Consider the following 25166-nt stretch of genomic DNA (forward strand, 5'->3'; position numbering starts at 1 on the left):
TTGGACCTTTATGTGCGTTTTGTTTGCCTTCTGGGGGTACTGTATATATTATAAATATGTGTACATAAAATATGCGTAAAATATGGTACCATGACTAGGACATGGTGCTATTGCAATGTTCTAAATTATTAGAAAACTGAGTAAATAAAAAGAAATTGTTTTTTCAATAATCTCTGCCTTTGGGACAATGGTATTATTTGAATTTATGTAGGATATATTACCTATATCAAAGTGTATACTAGTGATAGGTTTTTGTTCTTGTTGTTGTTTATACGTGACCCTTGCCTTCACTGGTAGGCAGTGCAGGTTGCGCAGATGTTACCTGACGGTGCGTTTGGGGAGGTAGGTGGGAAGGCCCACGTATAGTGCATTTGTATAATCAATGCAGGAGGAAACAAGAGCTCAACAACCGTTTCCTTAGCTGTTAAGGGCAGAAGGGACCGAAATTTCCTGAGAAGTTTCAAAATGCTGAAGCAAGTACCAATCAGTTTATTAATTTGATTACAGAAATTCAGCTTTTCATGAAACCAGATCCCGAGGTTTTTTACAGGGAGTCCAGAAGGAGAGGGCCTGGGAGACTCATCAGGCCGGAAGGTGTGTCAAACCTGGGGAGGAAGTTCTCCAAAGAATACAATTTCCGTTTTATCCTCATTGCATTTCAGCTGAGCACATGTTAGCCAATTGAACACTGCAGCTAAACAGGTTTTTAACATGGGCAGTGGATGACTCAGATTTTTTCCAAGTGATCAGGAGCTGGGTGTCATTGGCATAGGCAACAACCTTAGCTCCTAGTTCTTCCTCCAACTGAATAAGAGGAGTCATATATAAGTTGAACAAAAGTGGGCTAAGTACCGAAAACTGTGGCACCCCTGTCAAAAGAACTTGGGGAGTAGACGTGAAGGGAGGGATCCACACTTGTTTGGTTCTACCTTCCAAGAAGGATTTCAGCCATTCACCAGCGACACCAGTAATGCCTAATTCCTTGAGGCAGGCCAGAAGAAGTGAATGGGGACAGTATCAAAAGCGGCAGAGAGGTCCAACAGGACCAAAACTGTCCTCCCCCCGCATCCACGAATTTCGTAGCGCACACTGCATCGCCTTTTGCGATGCAAGGCGCGCTACCAAATTTGTTTTATTAATTAAATTGTTTACTTACCTGCAATTATCCATTTGCCGGTTTTTAGCACCCTCCACCCTGCCCCTCCCCCTCCCCGCCTCCCTGCCCCACCGTAACTCCCTCCACGGGCCGTGGCTGCCAGGACACTGACGGGCGTAGACAGGATTGCCTTAGGCGTGCCTTTGGTGCGCCCGCGCAGCGTGAATTTTTAGGTTCCCTGCTTGTGATCAACTAGAGCATGCACTCCCAAAAATGGCGTCTCTAGTTGACTCACAGGAAGGGGGAACTGCAGGAGAGGCATGGAGGTTAGGCGGAATGAGAGATTGCCACAGACCAGATAGTTAGTTCAAGTGCGAACACATCAGATTCAAGGTACAATACAACTTTTTAAAAGGCTAAAAATATGCTTTTAAAATCGTTGAAATATTAGCAGATAGCAGCATGTGAGGAAATGAGCGGGCACACATCAAATTCAAGGTACAATACAAGTAATTTTTCAAAGGTTAAAACGATGTTTTATAAAAAAAATTGCATCAGATAGCAGTGTGGGTGCGAATGAGCGGAATCATAGTGCTCTGAGCCTGGACTAAAGTCAAACCCAGAGACACAACAGTGTGTGAGCAGAGCAGGAGAAAGAAGAAGACTCAGGCCCCTCTTGCTCACATGCCAGTCATGTTCTGCATCGCTGCATTCCCAAGAAGAGATTGGGAATCACAATAACAAAAGATTGGGTGTAGGGAGTGGTTGTGCTCAGCAGAGAAAAGCTGTACGCCCCACCTGCACTTATAGTAGTCGGCTCTTGATGGCCTCTTCAAGTCTTAAGAGATGCTTTGTCTGCTTTTCTGGGCTGTCTGGGGGCATCCATGCAGGGAAGTCCAGCATCACCAGGGCTGCCAAGTATAGTTTCAGCATTGCATTCAGATTTGCCCACAGCCTTGAAATACCAAACAACACTAATCCACACATTCTGAAAGCACCACAGTGGAGTCTAAGTAGGCAAGTGTTGGAGAAGTCATTCAACATCCAGAGGGGAACTCCATCTTACATGTACACGTCCTTTGAGTGTGGCAGTACCCCACTGCGGGTCAGTTTTAGTGCATCATTTGCAGTGCAAAAATCCAACCAACAGGCTGCACTTCAATCCGCAGAGGGGCTTCTGGGAAGGGCAAGCCTTACCCTCTTTAGAGAAATGCTGTGTGGTATATATTGTTTATTTGTAGCTGGCCATGAACCATCTCAGATGGTCTGTCAGTCAGGTTTAGTGCATCCTTTGCAGTTCAAAAATCCAACCAACAGGCTGCACTTCAATCCTCAGAGGGGTTTCTGGGAAGGGCAAGCCTTACCCTCTTTAGAGAAATGCTGTGTGGTATATATTGTTTATTTGTAGCTGGCCATGAACCATCTCAGATGGTCTGTCAGTCAGGTTTAGTGCATCCTTTGCAGTTCAAAAATCCAACCAACAGGCTGCACTTCAATCCTCAGAGGGGTTTCTGGGAAGGGCAAGCCTTACCCTCTTTAGAGAAATGCTGTGTGGTATATATTGTTTATTTGTAGCTGGCCATGAACCATCTCAAATGGTCTGCTATGTCAGAACACCTTCCGTATTTTCCTCAAAAAGATTCTGGAGACAAAGAAACAGGGAAGTAAGATTCAAGGTCGGCCAATTCTTGTGATGTCTGTGAGCAATACCCATCCTCCATCTTGTAACCATCATTCAGATAAATATAAACATGTTCATGATTAGCTAAGGGTAGCCCAAACAACCACTATTGCATAAGCGCTTTCCTGAATGCCCAAATTCCCATTTGTGATCATTATAGCAAAACTGATGCATAGTCTTGCCTGCATTTATACCCAGAACAAATGAAACATGGAGCCTCATCTGGCCCAAGCTATCCAACTTAATTTAGAAAGGGAGGCCACAAGAAATCATACCTGTATGCAGATACTGTATCCAGAACTTATAAGGCTGAAGCCACTTAAAACCTGTGTAGAGAGGATTGAGGTAGCTACAGGGTGTGGAGGTGAATAAAGGGTCTTTCCTTCTCAGGGCACACCACAGGAGTCCCTGAGGAGCACCACATCTACAATGTGAGCAGTCCACTGCACCATCATTAGGCAGGGGGTTTCATCTTTACAGTGTGTGTGTAGCTTGCACTTGCACTCATCTATTCACAAAGTGCACAGCTACCAGTTGGCACATGTTATGATACACTCAGCGATAACTGGCTTGATAGGCAACAGAAATTATAATCGTGTGGCTTTTTTTTGTTTTATGCTTACTAGTACAGGCTTAAAACCCCAGCACAGAAAACAATGTTGCTGGCACTAAACCAAGGTCAGGCTGAATGTGTTACTCATGATTTGGAGGACTTAATCATGTTATCCCTGTTGTACATCACCACATGAGCCTGTTCTGCTTAAGAGAAAATAAATCACCAGTACAAAAATGATGCACCTCACATCAGTGCAGGAATGGATGGGGAGTAACAACCTTTGCTTGAATGAATCAAAGCATAGACACTTTTCTTTTGGAAGACTAACCCAAAACATCTCCCATTCCTTTAGCCAGCATCAGAGGGTGATCCTCCCGCCATGTTCACTGGCTTTATCATGCCTAGACTACTGCAACTGCAAAACAACAGTTGATGGACAGAATGCAGAACAATGTCATACATTCACCCCAGTACAGAGATCTGGGCCTAAATCCATCATTTTCTTGCACTCCACGGCACCCCAGTTCAGACATGGCCATATGCAAATCAGCCTTGACCCTGTGCCTCATGGTACCAGTCCAGCCCGAACTGCCAAGCCATGTCTTTCCTGGACCGGAATCAAGCATCTTAGGACCGGTTTCTGGCTATCAGTCGTCTTCAGCCAGGATAGCTTGACTCCAGTGGTGTGGAGAGCATGCGACTCACGTCTGAGCAAACCCATCTCAATCGGGGTGACAAATGCAAAACAACAGTTGATGGACAGAATGCAGAACAATGTCATACATTCACCCCAGTACAGAGATCTGGGTCTAAATCCATCGTTTTTTTGCACTCCACACCACCCCAGTTCAGACATGGCCATATGCAAATCAGCCTTGACCCTGTGCCTCATGGGAACAGTCCAGCCCAAACTGCCAAGCCATGTCTTTCTTGGACCGGAATCAAGCATCCTAGGACCGGTTTCTGGCTATCAGCCGTCTTCAGCCAGGATAGCTTGACTCCTGTGGTGTGGAGAGCATGGGACTCACGATTGAGCATACCCATCCCACTCGGGGTGACAAATGCAAAACAACAGTTGATGGACAGAATGCAGAACAATGTCATACATTCACCCCAGTACAGAGATCTGGGCCTAAATCCATCGTTTTTTTGCACTCCACACCACCCCAGTTCAGACATGGCCATATGCAAATCAGCCTTGACCCTGTGCTTCATGGGAACAGTCCAGCCCGAACTGCCAAGCCATGTCTTTCCTGGACCGGAATCAAGCATCCTAGGACCGGTTTCCGGCTATCAGCCGTCTTCTGTCCATCAATTGTTGTTTTTGCATTTGTCCCCCCGAGTGGGATGGGTATGCTCAGACGTGAGTCCCATGCTCTCCTCACCACTGGAGTCAAGCTATCCTGGCTGAAGACGGCTGATAGCCAGAAACCAGTCCTAGGATGCTTGATTCCCGTCCAGGAAAGACATGGCTTGGCAGTTCGAGCTGGACTGTTCCCATGAGGCACAGGGTCAAAGCTGATTTGCATATGGCCATGTCTGAACTGGGGTGGTGTGGAATGCAAAACAACGATGGATTTAGGCCCAGATCTCTGTACTGGGGTGAATGTATGACATTGTTCTGCATTCTGTCCATCAATTGTTGTTTTTGCATTCGTCACCCCGAGTGGGATGGGTATGCTCAGACGTGAGTCCCATGCTCTACACACCACTGGAGTCAAGCTATCCTGGCTGAAGATGGCTGATAGCCAGAAACCGGTCCTAGGATGCTTGATTCCGGTCCAGGAAAGACATGGCTTGGCAGTTCGGGCTGGACTGTTCCCATGAGGCACAGGGTCAAGGCTGATTTGCATATGGCCATGTCTGAGCTGGGGTGGTGTGGAGTGCAAAAAATCGATGGATTTAGGCCCAGATCTCTGTACTGGGGTGAATGTATGACATTGTTCTGCATTCTGTCCATCAATTGTTGTTTTTGCATTCGTCACCCCGAGTGGGATGGGTATGCTCAGACATGAGTCCCATGCTCTACACACCACTGGAGTCAAGCTATTCTGGCTGAAGACGGCTGATAGCCAGAAACCGGTCCTAGGATGCTTGATTCCTGTCCCGGAAAGACATGGCTTGGCAGTTCGGGCTGGACTGTTCCCATGAGGCACAGGGTCAAGGCTGATTTGTATATGGCCATGTCTGAACTGGGGTGGTGTGGAGTGCAAAAAATCGATGGATTTAGGCCCAGATCTCTGTACTGGGGTGAATGTATGACATTGTTCTGCATTCTGTCCATCAATTGTTGTTTTTGCATTTGTCACCCCGAGTGGGATGGGTATGCTCAGAAGTGAGTTCCATGCTCTCCACACCACTGGAGTCAAGCTATCCTGGCTGAAGACAGCTGATAGCCAGAAACCGGTCCTCGGATGCTTGGTTCCGGTCCAGGAAAGACATGGCTTGGCAGTTCGGGCTGGACTGTTCCCATGAGGCACAGGGTCAAGGCTGATTTGCATATGGCCATGTCTGAACTGGGGTGGTGTGGAGTGCAAAAAATCGATGGATTTAGGCCCAGATCTCTGTACTGGGGTGAATGTATGAGATTGTTCTGCATTCTGTCCATCACTTGTTGTTTTTGCATTTGTCACCCCGAGTGGGATGGGTATGCTCAGACGTGAGTCCAATGCTCTCCACACCACTGGAGTCAAGCTATCCTGGCTGAAGACGGCTGATAGCCAGAAACCGATTCTAGGATGCTTGATTTCGGTCCAGGAAAGACATGGAATGGCAGTTCTGGCTGGACTGTTCCCATGAGGCACAGGGTCAAGGCTGATTTGCATAAGGCCATGTCTGAACTGCGGTGGTGTGGAGTGCAAAACAACGATGGATTTAGGCCCAGATTTCTGTACTGGGGTGAATGTATGACATTGTTCTGCATTCTGTCCATCAACTGTTGTTTTGCATTTGTCACCCCGAGTGGGATGGGTATGCTCAATCGTGAGTCCCATGCTCTCCACACCACAGGAGTCAAGCTATCCTGGCTGAAGACGGCTGATAGCCAGAAACCGGTCCTAGGATGCTTGATTCCGGTCCAAGAAAGACATGGCTTGGCAGTTTGGGCTGGACTGTTCCCATGAGGCACAGGGTCAAGGCTGATTTGCATATGGCCATGTCTGAACTGGGGTGGTGTGGAGTGCAAAAAAACGATGGATTTAGACCCAGATCTCTGTACTGGGGTGAATGTATGACATTGTTCTGCATTCTGTCCATCAACTGTTGTTTTGCATTTGTCACCCCGATTGGGATGGGTTTGCTCAGACGTGAGTCGCATGCTCTCCACACCACTGGAGTCAAGCTATCCTGGCGGAAGACGGCTGATAGCCAGAAACCGGTCCTAGGATGCTTGATTCCGGACCAGGAAAGACATGGCTTGGCAGTTCGGGCTGGACTGTTCCCATGAGGCACAGGGTCAAGGCTAATTTGCATATGGCCATGTCTGAACTGGGGTGGTGTGGAGTGCAAAAAACAATGGATTTAGGCCCAGTTCTCTGTACTGGGGTGAATGTATGACATTGTTCTGCATTCTGTCCATCAATTGTTGTTTTTGCATTAGACTACTGCAACAGCAGGTATTTTGGCCTCAACTAGAAAAAAGTTGCAACAACATCAAGTACTGTGAAATTGGTCTGCAAGACTTGCATTTGGTCCACAAAGGTCAGAAAAAGACCTCAAATGCTTACAATGATGGCAATGAAACAGAGAGTATTCTTCAAGACAGTCCCAACTAAGACCTAAAATTCATATCTATCCACTTCAATGTCAAGAAAACACCTCCTGCGACAACAAGATAATCTAAAAACTGTTCAACAAGAAGAATGCAGGTGAAAAAAATTCTAAATTCCTGTTGTCAAAGGACATGGGACAGCCTATCCCAAAGTCAAACAGGACCATCTTCGGTTCAGAAGACGTCTGAACAATGACCTGTTCCAACAGACCTTCTCGTCCCTCATTCTGAACCTCCTAGTCACCTTAATCATTGGCGATAGGATACTTTCTCAGAACAGCCTATGTTATTGTACATGAACTCTCTTTCCAACTTACCAGTAGCGGCCTGTGTTTGGGACGAATGGCTTCGGGGGTGAGGGGTGAAGGGAGGCATAGGGGCTCACAAAGGGAGGGGGGCAAAATGAAAAATAAGAATTAAAAAAAGAAAACATTACCTTCTGCAAGCCAGCTCCTCTGCTTCAGGCACAGGCTCCCAGAATGACCTGCAGCCTATGCTGAAGCTGCTCTCACATGAAAGCAGCTGCAGGGTTGGCCTGTGCGCCCTTGATTAGCGCTCCAGGACAGACTGGGAATCTGTGCCTGCTCTCTCCAAACCCAGCAATGCAACTGGGGTTGGAGAGAGATTCACTGCGCATGATGGTTTGGCCGGCCTCAAATGGACCGCCAAACCATCATGCGCAGTGAAGGGAGTTCACTACCACTTTCCTCAGTGCCATTACCACCCCAGGCCCGCACGCCAAGACTCTGCTGGAAAGGAGAAATAAAATGAGGGTCTATTTTTCCTCCATTCTTGAAATTTTTGGGGAAAGGAAAGCGCTTGCTGTTGCTGCTGTGAGGGACTCAATGTCCCAGGTAAACCTGCGCCAGAAGGTGCCAACCCTACAGCCAGAGCAGAAGGCTGCCCCCCCACTGCTTGCACTACAAAGTGTGCCGAGGCTTTCTGCTATAAGGATGCCTTCTGTTGCTGCTGTGAGAGTCTCAGTGTCCCAGAGAAACCTGTGCCAGAAGGCCCTAATGCTGCGTCTGGGGAGGAGGCTGACACACCTCTTGTTAGCAATACAAAGCGCGTTGAGGCTTCCATCACCCAGAGGTGGCTGGGCAGGGCAGGGCTGGGCCACCCCTCTTTCATCATCCACAAGGTAGGGTTCACTGTATAATGTAAACAACAAAGAAACCTAGGGGTCTAAGAAAGGAGATAATCAAATTATCTCAGGGCGTCACCATTAGTATTAAATATATTGATGACAACACTGAACCGTAGTGACAATTGTAGGACAATATCTATCAAAACACTATGTCTACAGTAATTTGTGAGTAGAACCCAAGAGGTATTCGTCGGATTCCCATCAAAGAACTTGCGATGATCAATGTTATCATTTGGTCATCCAACACAGGCAATTAAGTCTCTTGATCATTGATAGACAGAGGAGAAGCTTCAACGCTGGCACTGAGGTCCAGGCCTGCAAAAGCTACAACACACAGCCGTCTGATATCCCTTGCAGGGTGTCCACCTCGAGACCAAGACGGGGTTCTTCGTTCTCTCCCATGGAGTTGGCTCTTTCCTAGGAGATTCTTGGCTATACACCCACACACATGCTAGGTAGACTAGGTAGGGTTTGCATCTTAGGACTCTTGTTTACCGTCAAGTATCTATATGCCTGCATATATTCACGGTTTTAGCACCATGGTAGAATTCTACCTTCTATTTACTCTGTTGGTGCTTGTAATCTTATATATCTGTTTCTGTCTAATGGTTGTCACAGCACATATGTTTCATACTAGAATGACGCTGGTTCAATAAATGCTTATTGAAAACGTCCCCATCATGTATTCTGTATATCTCTGAGACTAAGTGAGTATGATTGACTGAGTGAAAAGTACTGTACTGTTTCCACGATCTCTGAAGTATCAAGGATTGTCATGTTCGTTAGTTGCCGGCAACTATTCACTCCTTGGTAAGATTAGGGGCCTTATGGTGGCACTGTGAGCTAGCTGGTCTGAAGGCTAACATATCCTTTGGGGGTGTCTGGAATCAGTCTGGACACCAGTACCATAGTTTATGTTTTCTAAACGTGCAGATCCTATGTTTTTTTAGGAAATACACAACACTAGAACAACACTGGATGGCTTTTTTCAGAGAGGTGTTGGAGTCATCAACAGGGAGATCAAGTTGGCTGAATGCCATTTGTCTTCATCGCCCTCTTCTTCTTTGTAGAGCAGTCTGGGGGTCACAAAGGACATTTCTAGTATTGACTTGAGACCAGGTGAGGACCATGAATCTGGGGAGACTGGGTCTATGACTTTTTTACCAAGGCCTCTGGTACAAGCCCTGGAACAATCACTGATTGTGGTAATATAGGAGTGGACATCTTAAGACCATCAACAGGGATTTAAAACCATGGATAAAGCAGCCAAAAGAAAGAGTGACGAAGGTGGGGTCATTCCTAAAAGGCAGTGTCTTTCTATGTCCTCTGTTTAACTCGAAGCTGGGACTGAAGAAAAGGTTAACTCTACTGACATAAGTGACAGATGTGATGCCATCTGTAACAAAGTTTTGGAGTTTCTGAATAATAAGCTCGACCCCATTTTGCTCCATCTGGGGAAGATTGAGCATGAAATATCGAAATTGAGCTCATCCTTGCCTGTTCACTTGTCGGTGGCTGTTCCACCTTTGGTTTTGCCTGCTATTGCTATGACACTCAGTTATTTGCCCTACCCTTCAGAGCCCCCAGCCCCAGTTTTGGAAATACCAACTATGGATGGCTGTAGAACGGGCCAAGAGGTAAATGTATTATGGTCACATGAAAATCTAGAGGGTAGCCTTACTCCGTATGTGATGGATAATGGCCACCTGGATCTTGTTGTTAGGGAGCTTTGTAATGTACCCATGTCTAATAACACTTGTTTGGATCCCCCGCCTGATTATATTCCTGATATAGTAGTTCTGGTCAACGTGCCTCCATTAAAGAGCACCAGAATTTTTGTTATCAATTGAGAATCAAAGTGACACACTGGCTGACTTCAAGGGGTGGGTTCAATGCAAACATCCATAAGCAAATCCTTATGGCTCGTCGAATTGGGTGGGATCTGACCAATTTGTTTTTTACCAACCAGGCCCTTCCTCTACTCCAAGATTTTTTAACCCCAGCCAACCCCTGAGGGAGAGGAGTCAACAGGTGGTTTCCCGGGAGTCTCTTCCTAAAACAGCCATGTCTCTCCCCTTAGCAAATAGATTTTATTGTCTTCATACTCTGGAAAAAGTTAATTGACTACCACCCTCTAGGCATTTAGAAACTCCTGATGATGATGTGGGATCTTCCCTCCATGGAGGGGGTGTTACTCAAGAGCAGCTTAGTCCATTGTCTTGGAATATAGCGAAACTGGAGGAGAAAATAGATGACCAAAGTTGGCTAGGTTTCTTTAAACAATCTGGTATCTTGGCCCTTCAAGAAACTTGGTCAGGTAGGACCACACCCTTCATGGATAGCTTTGCACATGTAATTTACCCTACCATTCCTTCACCTTCTGGATGAGCAAAGAGAGGAGTGTGCACCTTAATTTCTTTATTCCTTAACTGCTCTATGGCTGAGCTTATTGGTTACTCCCCTAATCTAAGAGGAAGTCTGCTAACCATTCCCAATACATTGAACCTCCTGGTAGTTAATAATTACAACTAAAAAGGCAAGTTGCCCTGTTCTGATGTTATTACCTCCATGGGTATGGTCATTGATACTTAAAAGAGATGGTCCGTGGAATCTGTCCTAAGCCCTATTTTGTTCATTCCAATAGTTGTTTTGGGCAACTTTAACCTTCATCCATGTGAACAGGCATGTCTGTTATCACAGGAGGCTTTCATGGAGGAGAACATTCCTTATGCTCATTTTGAGCACTCACCTCAAGGTGAACAGGCCAAGCTTTTAGTTCAATCACTGAACATGCTTGTACATGGCACCCTGAATGCCCCTACTTATGTATATCTGGAGATCAATATGGCTGAAAGAAGAGACTTCATTTAATAGAATGATTATCAAAGATTGTCTCTGATTAGATAATTGCCTTAAGATCCCCTGGCTTAATTATATGGTACATACTTTTAATGATTTATTTAAATGTAGTATTTTGGATAACCCTAATGAAGTAATGGAGCTGTCCAAAGTAGAATTGAATAATACGTTCCTGTTGCATAGAAAGAAGTTACGCAAGAGAAGCTTAGGGTAGCAAACAACTTGTTAGTTGTATTATTCCTATTTAGACTCTGAGGGTTTCCAAACTTATTTGAGGCAGGTAACCAGATCTTCGCATCATTCTGTTCTTACAAGAATAAGATTAGCCTGTGTTCACCACTTAGTAGCATTTCCTAGTATAAAACAGCACCCTATCTCCCCTTGTCCCTGTGACGGACGCACAAAACAAAGCACTTTGCACTTGCTCCTCATATGTGATTTGTATCTGAACCGCCGTATTGTTTTTTTAAAACCTTTGTTAAAAAAATATCGTATTACAACTACTGAAGCTGCTATGAGTTCATTGTTTACAATGCAAGAGCCTGATATTTGTTTCTACACTGCAACATTCATTTTGAGAACAATTTATGCAAGGAATAGTATGTTGTTGTAAGCAGTATTAACAATTAGGACTGTGTTCCATGTATCTAATGAATTGTAACTGGATTTTAACAATTGTATTTGCATTGTGCTTTTATGGTTGTTTTACCTGAACCGAATAAAGCTAATTGAAGCTAATCGAGTCCTGGGCTAATTCAGCGCATGCCTGTGTCTCTCAGGATAGTATTATCTTTTGGCAGGTTGTTAACAGGGACATAGGTTGCCCCTCTTATGATCTCTGTGATTGGCAATGATAAATGGTTTGACCTGCATTTATACATCAGACCCTGGCTTAGAGTCTCTGCTTTTGCCTCTTTTAGCAAAGCCCAATCTTTATTTCTCTGTTGTTGAGGTAACAGGGGCCATTTTGAAACAGGCTGGTAATAAGGCCCCGGATTCCGATGGTTTTCCTGCAGGTCCTTTTTGGTCTTATTTGGGCTCCTATGTTAACTAAATTCCTGAATGCTGCTGTGATAGATGGCCTTCCTAGTTTATGGGCACAATCAATTTTTGTTCCCTTGTTTAAAAAAAGGGTATTCGAGGTGATCTGAAATGTTACAGGCCAGTCTCCCTGATGGATACTACTATCAAGGGTTTGGGCCAGGTGAATTTGGAAAGGCTTTGCTCATGGGACAAAGAGAATAGTATTATTACTGAGTTGCAGTATGTTTTCATGCTTGGTTCAGGCCAGGCCTGGCCTCAGTACTATTGACCAATATCTGAAACTATACCTTTTAACTCAAAATATACTCTGCCTAGTAAGGGTGCCTTGTTCCTCAGCTTAAAGGATCTTACCTCCACATTTGATTGTGTAAATCATACTAAATTATGGGATTTGTTGCTGTCACTTGGGGTTGATCCTGCCCTGTAATCTTTTTAGGCAACTTACACAAGATTCTGTGTGCCTCTCTCATGTTTGGCAGTGATGGCAATTGTTTGAGATCCTTTCTAATTACTCATGGTGTCAGGCAGGGTTTGCATCCTGGCACCTTTTCTGTTTTAACATCTATATCAATCTTTTGGAGCGTTGAATTGCGATGTCCCCCGAGTGGGCCAGCGGCAGTACCAGTTTTGTTCTATGCCTATTTACACCATCTTCATGTCTAGGACAATGGTAGGGATGTAATTCCTGCTTGAGATATTTTCAGAGCTTATAGCACATTTGGGTTTCTCTATAAACCAGTCAAAGTCTTATGCTATGGTCATTGAATGAAAACCCTCCAAATATAAATCCTTTTACTGCAATAGGAGCAACATCGATCAAGTACCCACTTTTAATTATCTGGGTATTCTGCTTGATAATAAGAATACCTGGGGTAAACTTCTCAAGTCCTAAAGAATAAAGGTAACTCGTATGTGGTGGGCTACATTGGATTAGTGTGCAAGGATTGGGCAGTAAATTGATTAAGGTCCTTTTCAAATTGACACTGCTAAATGCATGTCAGCCACAACCTATGGCAGTATATCTAGGGCTCTGAGTACTGCCACTTGATTCAAGCTGAGGAGAACAGGTTTTCACGCTGTCTATTGGGGGTTCTGTAGAGTAAGTCCAGCTTTGCTGTGCATGAAGATATATATATCAGATGCTATTGCTTTACGGCCCTTGCTACAGTGGATCTCTGTGCGGTACAGGAGTGAGTCATCTCTGAACCGTTTGATTATAAGGAATTGTCTAATCTTAGTTAATATGAAAGGCATACCTTGGCTTGGCTCTGTTAAGTTGAAAGTCACTAGTCTGGGTTGTCCTAATTTATTTTCTACCCCTGATAAAGTCACCAAAGCAGACTATGAATGGGTAAAACACACTTTTTCCTCCTCTTTTGGGCCTCTAGGGAAAAAAGATGAATTGCTGAAACCTGCTGTCGGTGCCCATTGCATGATAAAATGAGTACCTTAGAAAGAATGTTATCTTATGTGGGTAACCAATGTCTATCACCCGCAGCTATAAATCTTTTTGTTCATCTTATTAGGTTCCCTAAACGCTGGTGTGCTTTTGGCACATTGGGTCCCTGTATATTTGGCAATCTGTCAGTACCCACTCTTGAGCACTTTGTTTTGTGCTGTCCACATTTCTCTCTATTGAGAAAATGCTTTTTATTACCCCATTTTAGAAATGTAAAGTTTGACATAAGTAAGACCCGCCATGTTACACCTTATGATGCTCATGGATATCCACACTTGTGTGACTTGCTAATATTTGAAGCTGGGCAATCACGTTGCAGTAGGACTGGGATTGGCCAACAGGGCAGCCCTGCCCTTTAGGGGGCTCACATTTGCACTTTTGGTGATGGGTGGTTTTAACAATGATGGTTAAACTGAATTATGGGGATCTGTATAGTTGCCTTGTGACTGTTAAAATGTCTCTGGTATGTGCTCCTGTAACATTTATGATTTAAGTTATGCACATTGACTGAGACTGGCGGCGTAGCTTTTGGATGTTTTACTGTATGTTTTATCGTTTTTTTTAATGCACATACTTTTTTATGATAAATTTTTAATATTTTATGGATATTGTGTATCTTTTATGGTTACATTTTACCCGAAAAAAGATTTATACTATTACTAAATGAAGGAAGAAAAAAATTATTACAGTGAAGACAATCATTCATTACATTAACATGTCATACTAAAAAAAATAAGTTTCTTTGAGAAATGTTGTGAAGACCTAAAATTCAGGCCATCATGTATGAAGAATAGAAAACCCAAACACCCTACAAAGCTATCGTACACCGGATCTACAAAGAATCAAGGGAATAGCAAAGGAAAAACCAGTGAGGAAATGTAAAGCCACAACAACTCATTAGGATGTTGTCAGAAACTACATTGCCCACTTCTTGTGCTCTTTGTAGTCATTATTCGCCAGAAGGGAATACCTATTAAGTGGAATTGTGTTGTGGACACACAGATAGCCCCATGGGCTTCATTTATGATACAGACCTCTTCCCATGTGCTATTTTGCTGTTCTTGAGAGCCTCCAATATCAGTTACTACACCACCGTAGTAAGAATCTTCTCATGTCGTGGTTCATGGGCATGCATGGTATGGAATGGTGCATGAGTGAAAGATTCATAATCACGAAAGACCACCATGGTGTACATCAACCTGCGGTCTATTGATGCTTAAATCTTTTGGCCACTTTTAAAGAAGGTTATGTATAGCTATTGGTGTGATGCCTGTAAATGTGCTTGTGTGTGCCTGCACGCCTGTTGGACTTTCACAACATTTGTGTCTGCTGTTATGTTCATCTGTGTGCTTCAGTGAATGTTCTTTGGGTCTGATTCACAAAGGTAAATATATATATGTATATATTTACTCACATATGCATCTCCTCCCACACCCAGGTGCAACTCTCCACTTTTTTAATATTCATCATTTCTCAGTGGAGATTTACACTAGATGTAGACTTACCTATCTCCTCCCACTCAAATGAGGTGGTGGAGCCCCCTACAAAACTTATTTTCGATTATAAATGTACTATTAATAACTTTTCACCTGTTGGTGGGGCTCTCCGCCACCAGAGTAGGAATAGCTCTCTGGTAAAGCATAGTAAAGTTTAATAAAGTTTATTATTTTTTAAATGTAAAATATATACTATATGTAACCTAATTTAGAATATACATTATTAATGTGGAACTAATACAATAAAATGTTATATTGCCTTGACTTATGAAATTAAATGTGCAAATATGTGAAAAACCCTCCAACTCCACATCAGAACTCCTCCTCTTCTTGAATTCCACAAGGAGCTGTATACCTGTTTTTTCAATGAACCAACCTACTGTAGGCAGGGTTAGGCACACACATCTTCTGAGTGCCAGGATACCCTTGAGGGTGATTTAATTTTTTATTTTTTTTTATCTTTATTTGAGCAAGAACAAAATACATATATATCGGTGATAAATCGTCAAGACAACTGAATCAATTAAATATACAAAACAGATTAAGAAAAGAAAAGAAAAAAAGAAGAATAGAGGAACAATAATCGTGAAATTTGTGAATACAACAATAAGGAATAAAGAACTAATAAGTAATTACAAAAAAGGAAGGAGAATCAATTTGTATGTTTGTATACATAAGGGAAAATAAATAAATAAAGATATAATTCAAATCATTATCATATCTATGAGTTCATTTTGTTATTATACCATCTAGTAATAGGAGCCCAGATCTGAGTCCCAAGTGTTCTAGAATTCCTACCTCTAGTTTTGTAGATGGCTAACTCATACTTATAAATTCCCAAAAACCAAAATAACCACATTTGGAAAGTAGGGGCTTCTGAGTCTTTCCAGCGGGCAGCCAGAATAATTCGGAGCACTGCCATACCCAGAAATACTGACAATAGTTCTTCCCTACTATACCCCATAGATTCATCATGACCCAAAACATATATCATCATTGAAGTTCTTAATTCATGTCCAAAAATTTCAGTCCAGAGTTCTGAAATCATTGTTTTAATTAAGTCTAACTTGGGGCATTCGGCAAACATATGAATTAGATTCGCCGGAGATTGACCGCACCTTGGACAGTTGTCGTTTGTCCGGAGACCCCATGCAAATAGTTTAGAAGGTGTGAAATAAAGATCATAAACTGTTCTGTAGTACTGGGCTTTTAAATTGGAGGCTAGGAATAATTTAGATGACAGAATCAATGAAGTATCGATGTCTATATTTGGGTTGGCTAGTTTAGTAGCCCATAATGTCTCGACTCGCTCCATATCGTCACTAAGATTTTTCATTAATATTTCATAGATAGTCCCTATCCTAATGGTTCGCCCATCTATAATTTAAAAAAAGGGAATATTATCTAATTTGATCTGTGGTAAGTTAAATCGAATAGACGAGTGGATTTGAATGTATTTTAAGAAATCAGTTGGGGGTATCTGAAAATTTTGTTGTAGGTTCTCAAATGTTGGTGTAGGTCCCTGTCCAATAAAATTACCCAAAGTAATAATGCCTGATTGTTCCCATCTTCTAGAGATATTGTCATTGAGATACGATGGTAAAATCGAGCTGTGCCAAAGAGGGGTGTATTTAGTGTACTTTGGTATGACTAGATTTTTTGATACCTGTTTCCAAACCTTCCACGCGTCAGCTATTACCTTGAATTTGGTTTTTTTCAAGTATGAAGGCTCTACCTGTCTTAGTAATAGCCCTCTAGCTGTGTCTCCCAATATTAGTTCATAAATTGACGGTATGTATTGGTGTGTTATCGAAGTAGCTATGGGTTTAGTGTTAAATAGGGGAGCCATTTGCTGAATAAGAGTTGCCCAAAGATACAAAGTCAAATTTGGAATGGCTAACCCTCCCCTATGTTGAGGTAGCGATAAGAGTGGTAGCGCTCTCCTGATTTTGCCAAAGTTCCAAATAAACTTTGACATGCTAGCATCAAGAGCCTTGATGATATTGTCCTCAACAATCAGGGGAATTGCTCGAAATAGGTATAACATTTTGGGGAAAATATTCATTTTAAGATAATTCCCTTTACCTATTATTGACAACCGGAGATTGTTAACTCTGGTAAGATCTGTTTTTATTTTCTTAATCAAGGGGTTCGTAATTGATCTCTGTAATTTCTTTAATTGTAGGAGATAAGACCACACCTAGATATGTAGCCAGACTAGTTCTATAAGGACTCTCAAATACAGTGTTTTCAGTACACAAGACCATGATTTTATCCCTATTCAGGGAGTATCCTGAGTATGAACCGAACGTCTGGGTAATTTGCTCTATTTCTTGAATGGCCTCTGTGGGGTTAGAAGTTAATACCACAACGTCGTCAGCATAAGCTAGAATTTTTGTGCTAGATGTTATTGTAATTATGGGTTCTATTACTGGAGATATGAGTAATTTTAATATTAAAGGGTTGATATATAGAGCAAATAGAATTGGGGAGCACGGACATCCCTGCCTCGTGCCCCTTTGGATGTTAATAAACTCTGATTCGACACTGTCTATGGAAAGTTTTGCTCTAGGTTCTACATAGAGAGCCTTAATAGCTTTAATATAGGCCTTTCCAAAGTTGTTTAATTCTAAAATTTCCCACAGGAATTGCCAAGAGACACGATCAAACGCCTTCTCGGCGTCGAGCAGGATCATTGACATCCGGCCCCCCGTGGCTCCCATGATGTCAAAAAGGGAAATAGCTCTCCGGGTGTGATCTGTTGTACCCTTTCCGGGAATAAAGCCATGCTGCCACGGGGAGACAAGACGCTCAACAACCCTGCTCAGTCGGTTAGCGAGTATCTTGGCATAGAGTTTCGAATCAGAGTTTATTAATGAGATGGTGCGATATGAAGATGGTAATTTGGGAGGCTTCCCTTTTTTAGGAAACATGACACCCTTTGTGTTTTTCCAGGATTCGGGTGGAGTGCCACTATATTGAACTCCAAGAAACAAATCCAATAAGTAGGGGATGATCTGCTTCCCAAGAATTTTATAGAGGTCCAAAGGGATTTTATCGGGACCTGCTGCTTTACCGTTAGCAAGTTCTAATAGTGCTAATTCAAGTTCTATTTTCGAAATTTCTTTATCAAGATCTTCTCTGACTATGGCGTCAATTGTATTAATTTCGGTCTGAGACAGCCAGTGATGTAAAAAACTTTTAGTATCTATTGCATGCAATTGATCTTCATTTTGATAAAGTTTTTGGTAATAACGTTGGAAAACGCCCGCGATATCAACAGGAGATGTATATTCCTGCCCCTCAAACTCAAATATTTGGATAGCTCTGTGGGATTGTTTTTCGCGTGTTCGTAGGGCAAGTTGTTTACCAATTTTTTCTCCATTCTCATAGATATTTAATTGATTTGCCTGAAAGGTCTCGGCCGCTTTTTGTGTAAGGCCAGCATTAATTTCTGTCTTAAGAACTAGTATTTCCTGCAAGGTGTTCTGGCTTTCTTCTCCAAGTTGTATCTGGGTAGCGTGGAGAGTCTCTAGATTTGCTAGTTCTGAGTTAAGTTGTTGATTTAAGTTGTTCTGATTCTTTTTTTGCTTGGCCACAAACGCTAGAGTCTCTCCCCGAAGGGCTGCCTTAAAGCAGTCCCAGACTACGAATCTAGGGGCACTATATTGATTGTAATCGAAGAATTCCTGAGCCCAGATCGCTATATATGCTATATAATCCCTGTTGAAGAGGAGTTTACGGTTGAATGATGTCCATTGAGAAGGTGGTTTCCTATAGCTGGCAACATCAAAGATAAGGGTTAGGGCATTGTGATCTGATATAGTTTTCGGCAACTTAGCTATCTTAGAATCAGATATGACTTCATTAGATACTAGTACGTAGTCTATCCTGACGTATTTGTTATGGGGGGAAGGAAAAATAGGTATAACCAGGATCATTTGCATTTTTCAGACCCCAGGTATCAGTTAGATTATAACTAGTCATGAGCTGTTTTATGGCATTATAAACCTTAGGTTTGCACCCACTATAGGTCTGTTCTAGTTGAGTATTCGATGTAGCGCCGAGTACTACATTGAAATCTCCACAAAAGATCAGTGGACCAATCCAGGATGCTAATTCTAGCTCTAGATCTAGAAATATCTGGGGATCGTCTAAATTTGACCCGTAGACCGAGCAGATGGTGAGGCCGAGATCAAGATGTATTATGGCCCATCTACCATGAGGGTCTACTAACTGCCGTGTTGGTTGTCCAAAAAATTTCTTTGCCAGAATGGCAACGCCTCGCGTTTTAGAAGTTTGGGATGTCATGGCCAAGATGTTATAGCCAGGTATCCTTAGCAGCTCTTTATCCCCTACTGCAATATGGGTCTCTTGTAGACACACAAAATCATATGAGTCTTGATAAATTGCCTATTATAGTTGGGCCCTTTTACCCCTATCATTGAGGCCAGCAATATTCCAACAACAAAGCTTTAACTTCCCCATTGTAACAATTATATACAAAGTATGTGATGGTATCTCTATTGCGCCGTGCTTCAGGCTTAGCTTTATCTGAGATAGCTTGTCTTAACAGAAAATTTCCAAAATAAACTAAAACTGCTCGAGGATAGGCACCCTGCTTGGTTGATGATTTCAAAGTCAGTGGTACTCTATGAACACGTTGTACCTCAAGGTCCCAGTTCCAGGTGGAAAGTTCTGGCAATGTATCACGAAAAAGTTGAATGATAAAGGCCCGGATGTCTGCACCTTCGGCTTTTTCCGGGATGCCTAGCACGCGCAGATTATTTCGGCGTAACCGATTTTCGGAATCTTCTAGTTTCCATCTGATATCCTCTAACTCAGCCTTGTGAGATTGAACACGTTCTCGAGTTGTTGTAGCTTCCGTCTCATTAGACAAAATACGAGTTTCCATTTCCGTCATTTGATCAATAAAGGAACTCACTGTTTTAGTTAGCTTGCGTACGACCCCCTGAACTTTTTGAATGGCAACCTGTGCTTTGCGGTTATCTTTTGAAGTCTCCTCCCGATGAGAGGCATTGGCTTGGAGCACTGTGTCCATAACTGTATTTTGAGTAGCCCCCGAAGTTTCAGGGTGGTTCTCAGGATGATCTGATGATACAAGCCGTGTGGTGCGATGAGAATGACACGGACTTTGATTTAGGGTCTGGGTTGAAGGTGAGTAATCCCATGTTAGCTCTGGTGTTCCATGATAGCTTCTTTTTTTTTGGAGAACGGTTCTGCGGCAAGCCTTAGGATCGTTGGTTTTCAAGACCTGGTCACTATCTGTAGTAGCATTGGACTCTGTGTCACCATCATCGTCTTCCTCAATTTCATTTGACCAGGCAGCATCCTCAGAGAAAGAATAAAAGTCAGTGGGATCCCTGTCAGTTTCTGCTGCCTCTGCAGATGTCTCTGTAACAGATACCCCAGAGGAGTTTGTAGCTATAAGTGGCTCGGATTCGTTCTCTTCGAGACTCACTTCGGGTGTGACTATGATATTGGTGGAAGTTGAGATCAAGGTAACTGAGGGATCCCCAGAGGGAGTTGTTATATTCGTTACTTCTGAAAGCGTCCCAACAGAATTACCTATGGATAACTCTATATTGTCAACCACTGTCGGGCCAGTAGAGATAGTCACATTTCCTTCAGGGACCAACAGCGTCACCTGAGCAATGTCAAGAGACCCAAGGGCATCAACCACAGACGGCGCAAAGGAAGCCCCCCCGAGGTCATATGCCGTTGTTGCACCATTCGTTACTACTGTCACCAAATCCTGCCCGGGGGGTGCAGACGCCAAACCCGTTAAAGTATCCTCTGATATCAGAGTCCCCGAGTCATGATTAGTGGAAAAAGGTTGTGGGGTCATACCTTTTGCCTTAGTGTTCATCACGGGCCAATCCACAGGATCCGCAGCAGTCGCCATTACGCTCGATGAAGAGATCTCAGCTGGTGGAACCACAGTAGGAGCCGGGTCAGATACAACTTCAAATTCAAGCCGATCGCTGTGCTCCAAAATGACGCCTCCGGCTTCCAAATCCTGTGTTGAGCCTGAGTGTGCACCCAGGTGTATATCCTTATTGCGGGCTAAAGGAAGCTTCGGCGTTGTTTTCACTGCCGAAGCATTTGGGGTTCTACGAAGCAGCTCCATAACCGAGGGTCCGGGTGAGAGACCTGGTTGTTTTGCGGGTTTTGACACGGGACCCGCTGCTGAGACCCCCGCGTCTCCATCGCCGATACATGCAGGGGCGCCTCGTTTGAGTAGGAGCTCCTTATCCCTGAGAGCCTGTTTCGCCGCCCTCGTTTTCGCAGCTGCGGCAGCCACCGCCGCGGAGTTCTTCGGGGCCATAGCAGCGGCATGTTCGGGAATCCGGACGGGAATCCGCCCAGCAAGTAGGTGAATGTCCGTTGGTACTGCGCTTAGAGGCGCGGTTTGGGGAATCCTTAGGATCCTTAGCACTGCAGCACCAATCAAAGAGATGATGAGGGAAAGCTGCGACTGCAACACAGCCCTCCTTTCGTCTAATAGCTCTACGGGTTCCGTTGCTTCCATGATAAGCGCCAGGTACTTTACTTTACATAGTTATTCCTCGGCGTGATGCAACTCGCAAGATGAACAACATATTCAGGTCTTCAGGTTTCAATCACCGCTTATTCTGGCTCGCCCCCCTTCCGCACGGTCATTACTGCCAGCAGCGGTCAAGATCCATCTCTCAGCGGCTAGCACGCCGCCGCCATCTTGCCCTTCCCGTATTCTGAGGGTGATTTACAAATGCACATAAAATAACATATTACTAATAAATCAATTTAAATATATTGTTATAATTTAAAAAAGTATCTACCATCACTAACATATTTAATTTTAAATTAAAAAAAGTTTACAAGTTTAATTTCATTTCTTTTTACAATTACGGACCTTGTGTACTATTATTCTATTCACAAAACCAATGCATCATATTTATACCAAAAAGTTGGCTTGCAAAATACTGAATGATTTGGGGGAGGGGGCTCACAGAATGACCTGCCTAATTAATATTCATAAGACAGGTCATGTTTTGCAACCCCCTTCCATTGGCCACAATCACAGTGATGGTAGCCTGCAAGCTTCAGCGGACCTACATATCTATGAATGTGTTTAAATAAAGAAATGTTTAAAAAACAAGCTTTCTTTTTTGTAGAAAGTATTACTGAGAGTTGGCAGTGGTCCCATGGACCATTGCCTACTCTGCATTAACCTTATTCCAAGATTCACAAAAGGGAAGGAATCCTAAGAGTACCCCTTGCCCTTTATGAATCAGATACCACCTTATCTTGGGTCTCTGTAACTTTTCAATGTTTTGAGATTGGACTATGGTGACAAAATATTTATACAGGTCAGAATCCCTGTTTGGAGTGATGCCCAAAATACACCATTCAAAATCACGATTCTGAAAACACTTCTAAATCCATTTAGCGATTTGAAAAACCTTTTCCGAAAGTGAGTTTTGTATATTTGAATAAGGTTTCTAATGTCCATGCTCTAATTTACCGAATCTGAGGGTCGGTGAATGCTGAAACCCTTTCAAAGTTAGGCCCTATCAATATTTTGAACCTTTAAGAATAAAAAACCCTCAATAATTTGACATATATTTTATCACACATGCACACACACACATATATTTAAACTGCTTCAGTAGAAGCTTGCTATTGAGTTTGTGTGAGACGACCAATGACACAATGATACTATTGTTTACACAAAAATCACACAGGAGGTGACTTCAATTGTGCATTTATTTAATTACATGGCAGCCAGCTCAGCTAAATGTGGTGGTTGTGTGATGGAACCAAACATGCCATAACCACACTTGTCATTACAACATGGACAGACCAACACACATGCCTTTACCACGCATGCCATAACAACGAACATCATTACCACTCATATGCCTTTACAATGCATGCCTTTACAATGAAAATGTAATGTAAGTATTTTCCAGGTAAGTATAAAGTATATATATATATATATAAATTACCTACTGGCGGTCGCCAGTAGGTATATATAGTTAGGATTTTTTCTCTATGGGATTTTTGAAAATTCTATGTCTAATAACTTTGGCGTTTGTGGACGGAATTGGCTGAAATTTTCAGGAAAATTGAACATTTTGTTTCTGAGCAGCCACTGAAAATTTGGGGGGGGGTTCGTCAAGGGGGGGCCGAGAAAAAAGGGGGGTCCCAAAACGCGTTTTTCCCATGTTAATTTCCATAGGGCGGTTGGCCTCACTTTTAGCCCAAATGGCTGAATGGATTTGCACGAAACTTGGCAAAATTGTAGGGACTGTTAGCCCGATGTGCCTTTGCTAGGTCTCAAGATATGTGCTCCAGTGGATTTTGAGAAATTAACGTTCAAAAAAATATATATATCTGTAAGCGCGCTCCGGGCAGCGCCCCGGTTCGCGTACTTGACGCGTAACGGATCTTCGCGAAGCGAAGCTGATTGGCTCTCCGGTGTCTGTCAACATTCTAAACAGTCCGGAGCGGCCGCCATCTTGTCTCTCGGTAGGATCGAGAGACAAGAGGAGGCCAAAAGAAAGGGGGAAATGACCATAAGGGGGCATAGTAGATCCTCCCTGACCCCCTAGGTTTGATGTGGAGGCTTTAAAAGGGCCCCGCGGGGCAAAAAAAAAATTGTTTTTTTTGCGTGGGTAGCGCCCGGTACGCGCACCGGGAAGCGGTCCGGAGAGCGTACTTTAAGGAAAAAATAATGATAGACTATGATATTTTGAAATATTGTATGTTTATTGATTGTTCTTTTTGTTGTTTTTTTTTTTTAAGTAGCAGTATTAATGATTATTAAATATAAATGTATTTTTGGAATTGTGCACAGTATACTATAAGTCTGACTTTACATTATAATCAATTTGGTACTAGTTTATGAATTACATATAAAAATTATTAAAGACTCAAACAATTTTTTAATATTAAATATAATTTTATTTTTCTGATTCTTTTTCAAAATTTAATAGAACGTCTAACATTTGACTGTCCGATATGTCCTCTTGTTGAGTGAACATAACTTCCCACATTTGACCGTCATCATAATGAAGTAAATAATCCACAGATTCTACACATTGTAGAAGTTCATTGTCTCGTGATTCATCCATGAATTCCAAGTCAATGGGTTCAATTATTTCCTCATTATTCATGTCTAGGACAATTTCAAAGGAAAAGTTCTGTTCTCCTTGCATTTTTGTGCTGAAATTTGAATAAAAAATAAATATATCAGTAGAGATAGGGCACTGTTGGGTTTAAGTTCAGACAGGTACTTTTGAGGCATGAAGTAGTACTATTAAAAAGTGCCTGTGAGAAAGCCTATGTAAATTCATAATAATACCACAGAAACCTAAATCAATCCATAATTATAATAAACAAGCCTTTCTCAATGTCTAACTCTTACAGAGGGATAGTATATAACTATCTGAAAATGTTTTCAAATTTATAAAATATTATCTTACCTTTTAAAAACAAGTTTAAGTTGTGAGTGAAAATGATCTTGCAATGTAGTTCAGGAAGTAGTAGTCAAAATGGCTGTGTTTCTCTCTCTTTTTTTATATATATTCAGGTACATAACCAATCAAATGTCAGGTAAAAAAAGTAGAAAATGAAAGTAACATTTTAATTGGTTGTCAATTCCAACACTTCAGATGTGTTTTGTGAAGTAATTTACCTCAGGGTATTTAGAGAGGTCTACAGGCTAAATGGCTAAATGGAATTCCAACCAAATTTGTGAAAATGGTAGGGATTGGTATGTAGTATGAGCTAATCTATATTTGGTGAAAGTGTCTCCAAGGTTTCTTCTGTAAATTACTTTCCCACCTTTTTTAATGGAGCGCTTCCCGGTGAGCGCCCCGGTACGCGAACCGGCAGCGTTACGGGAGTCCACCATTTTGTGTTTCGGTCGAATTAAGATACAAGATGGAGGGCAAATAATGTTCAGAATGGGTAGAAGGGGGCACGGTAGATGTATTTTGACCCCCTAGGTTTTCTGAGGGTGGCTGAGGAGGCCCATATGTGCGAAAAAAA

The sequence above is a fragment of the Lissotriton helveticus genome, chromosome 12 (assembly GCF_964261635.1).
Source record: "Lissotriton helveticus chromosome 12, aLisHel1.1, whole genome shotgun sequence".
Taxonomy (NCBI): domain Eukaryota; kingdom Metazoa; phylum Chordata; class Amphibia; order Caudata; family Salamandridae; genus Lissotriton; species Lissotriton helveticus.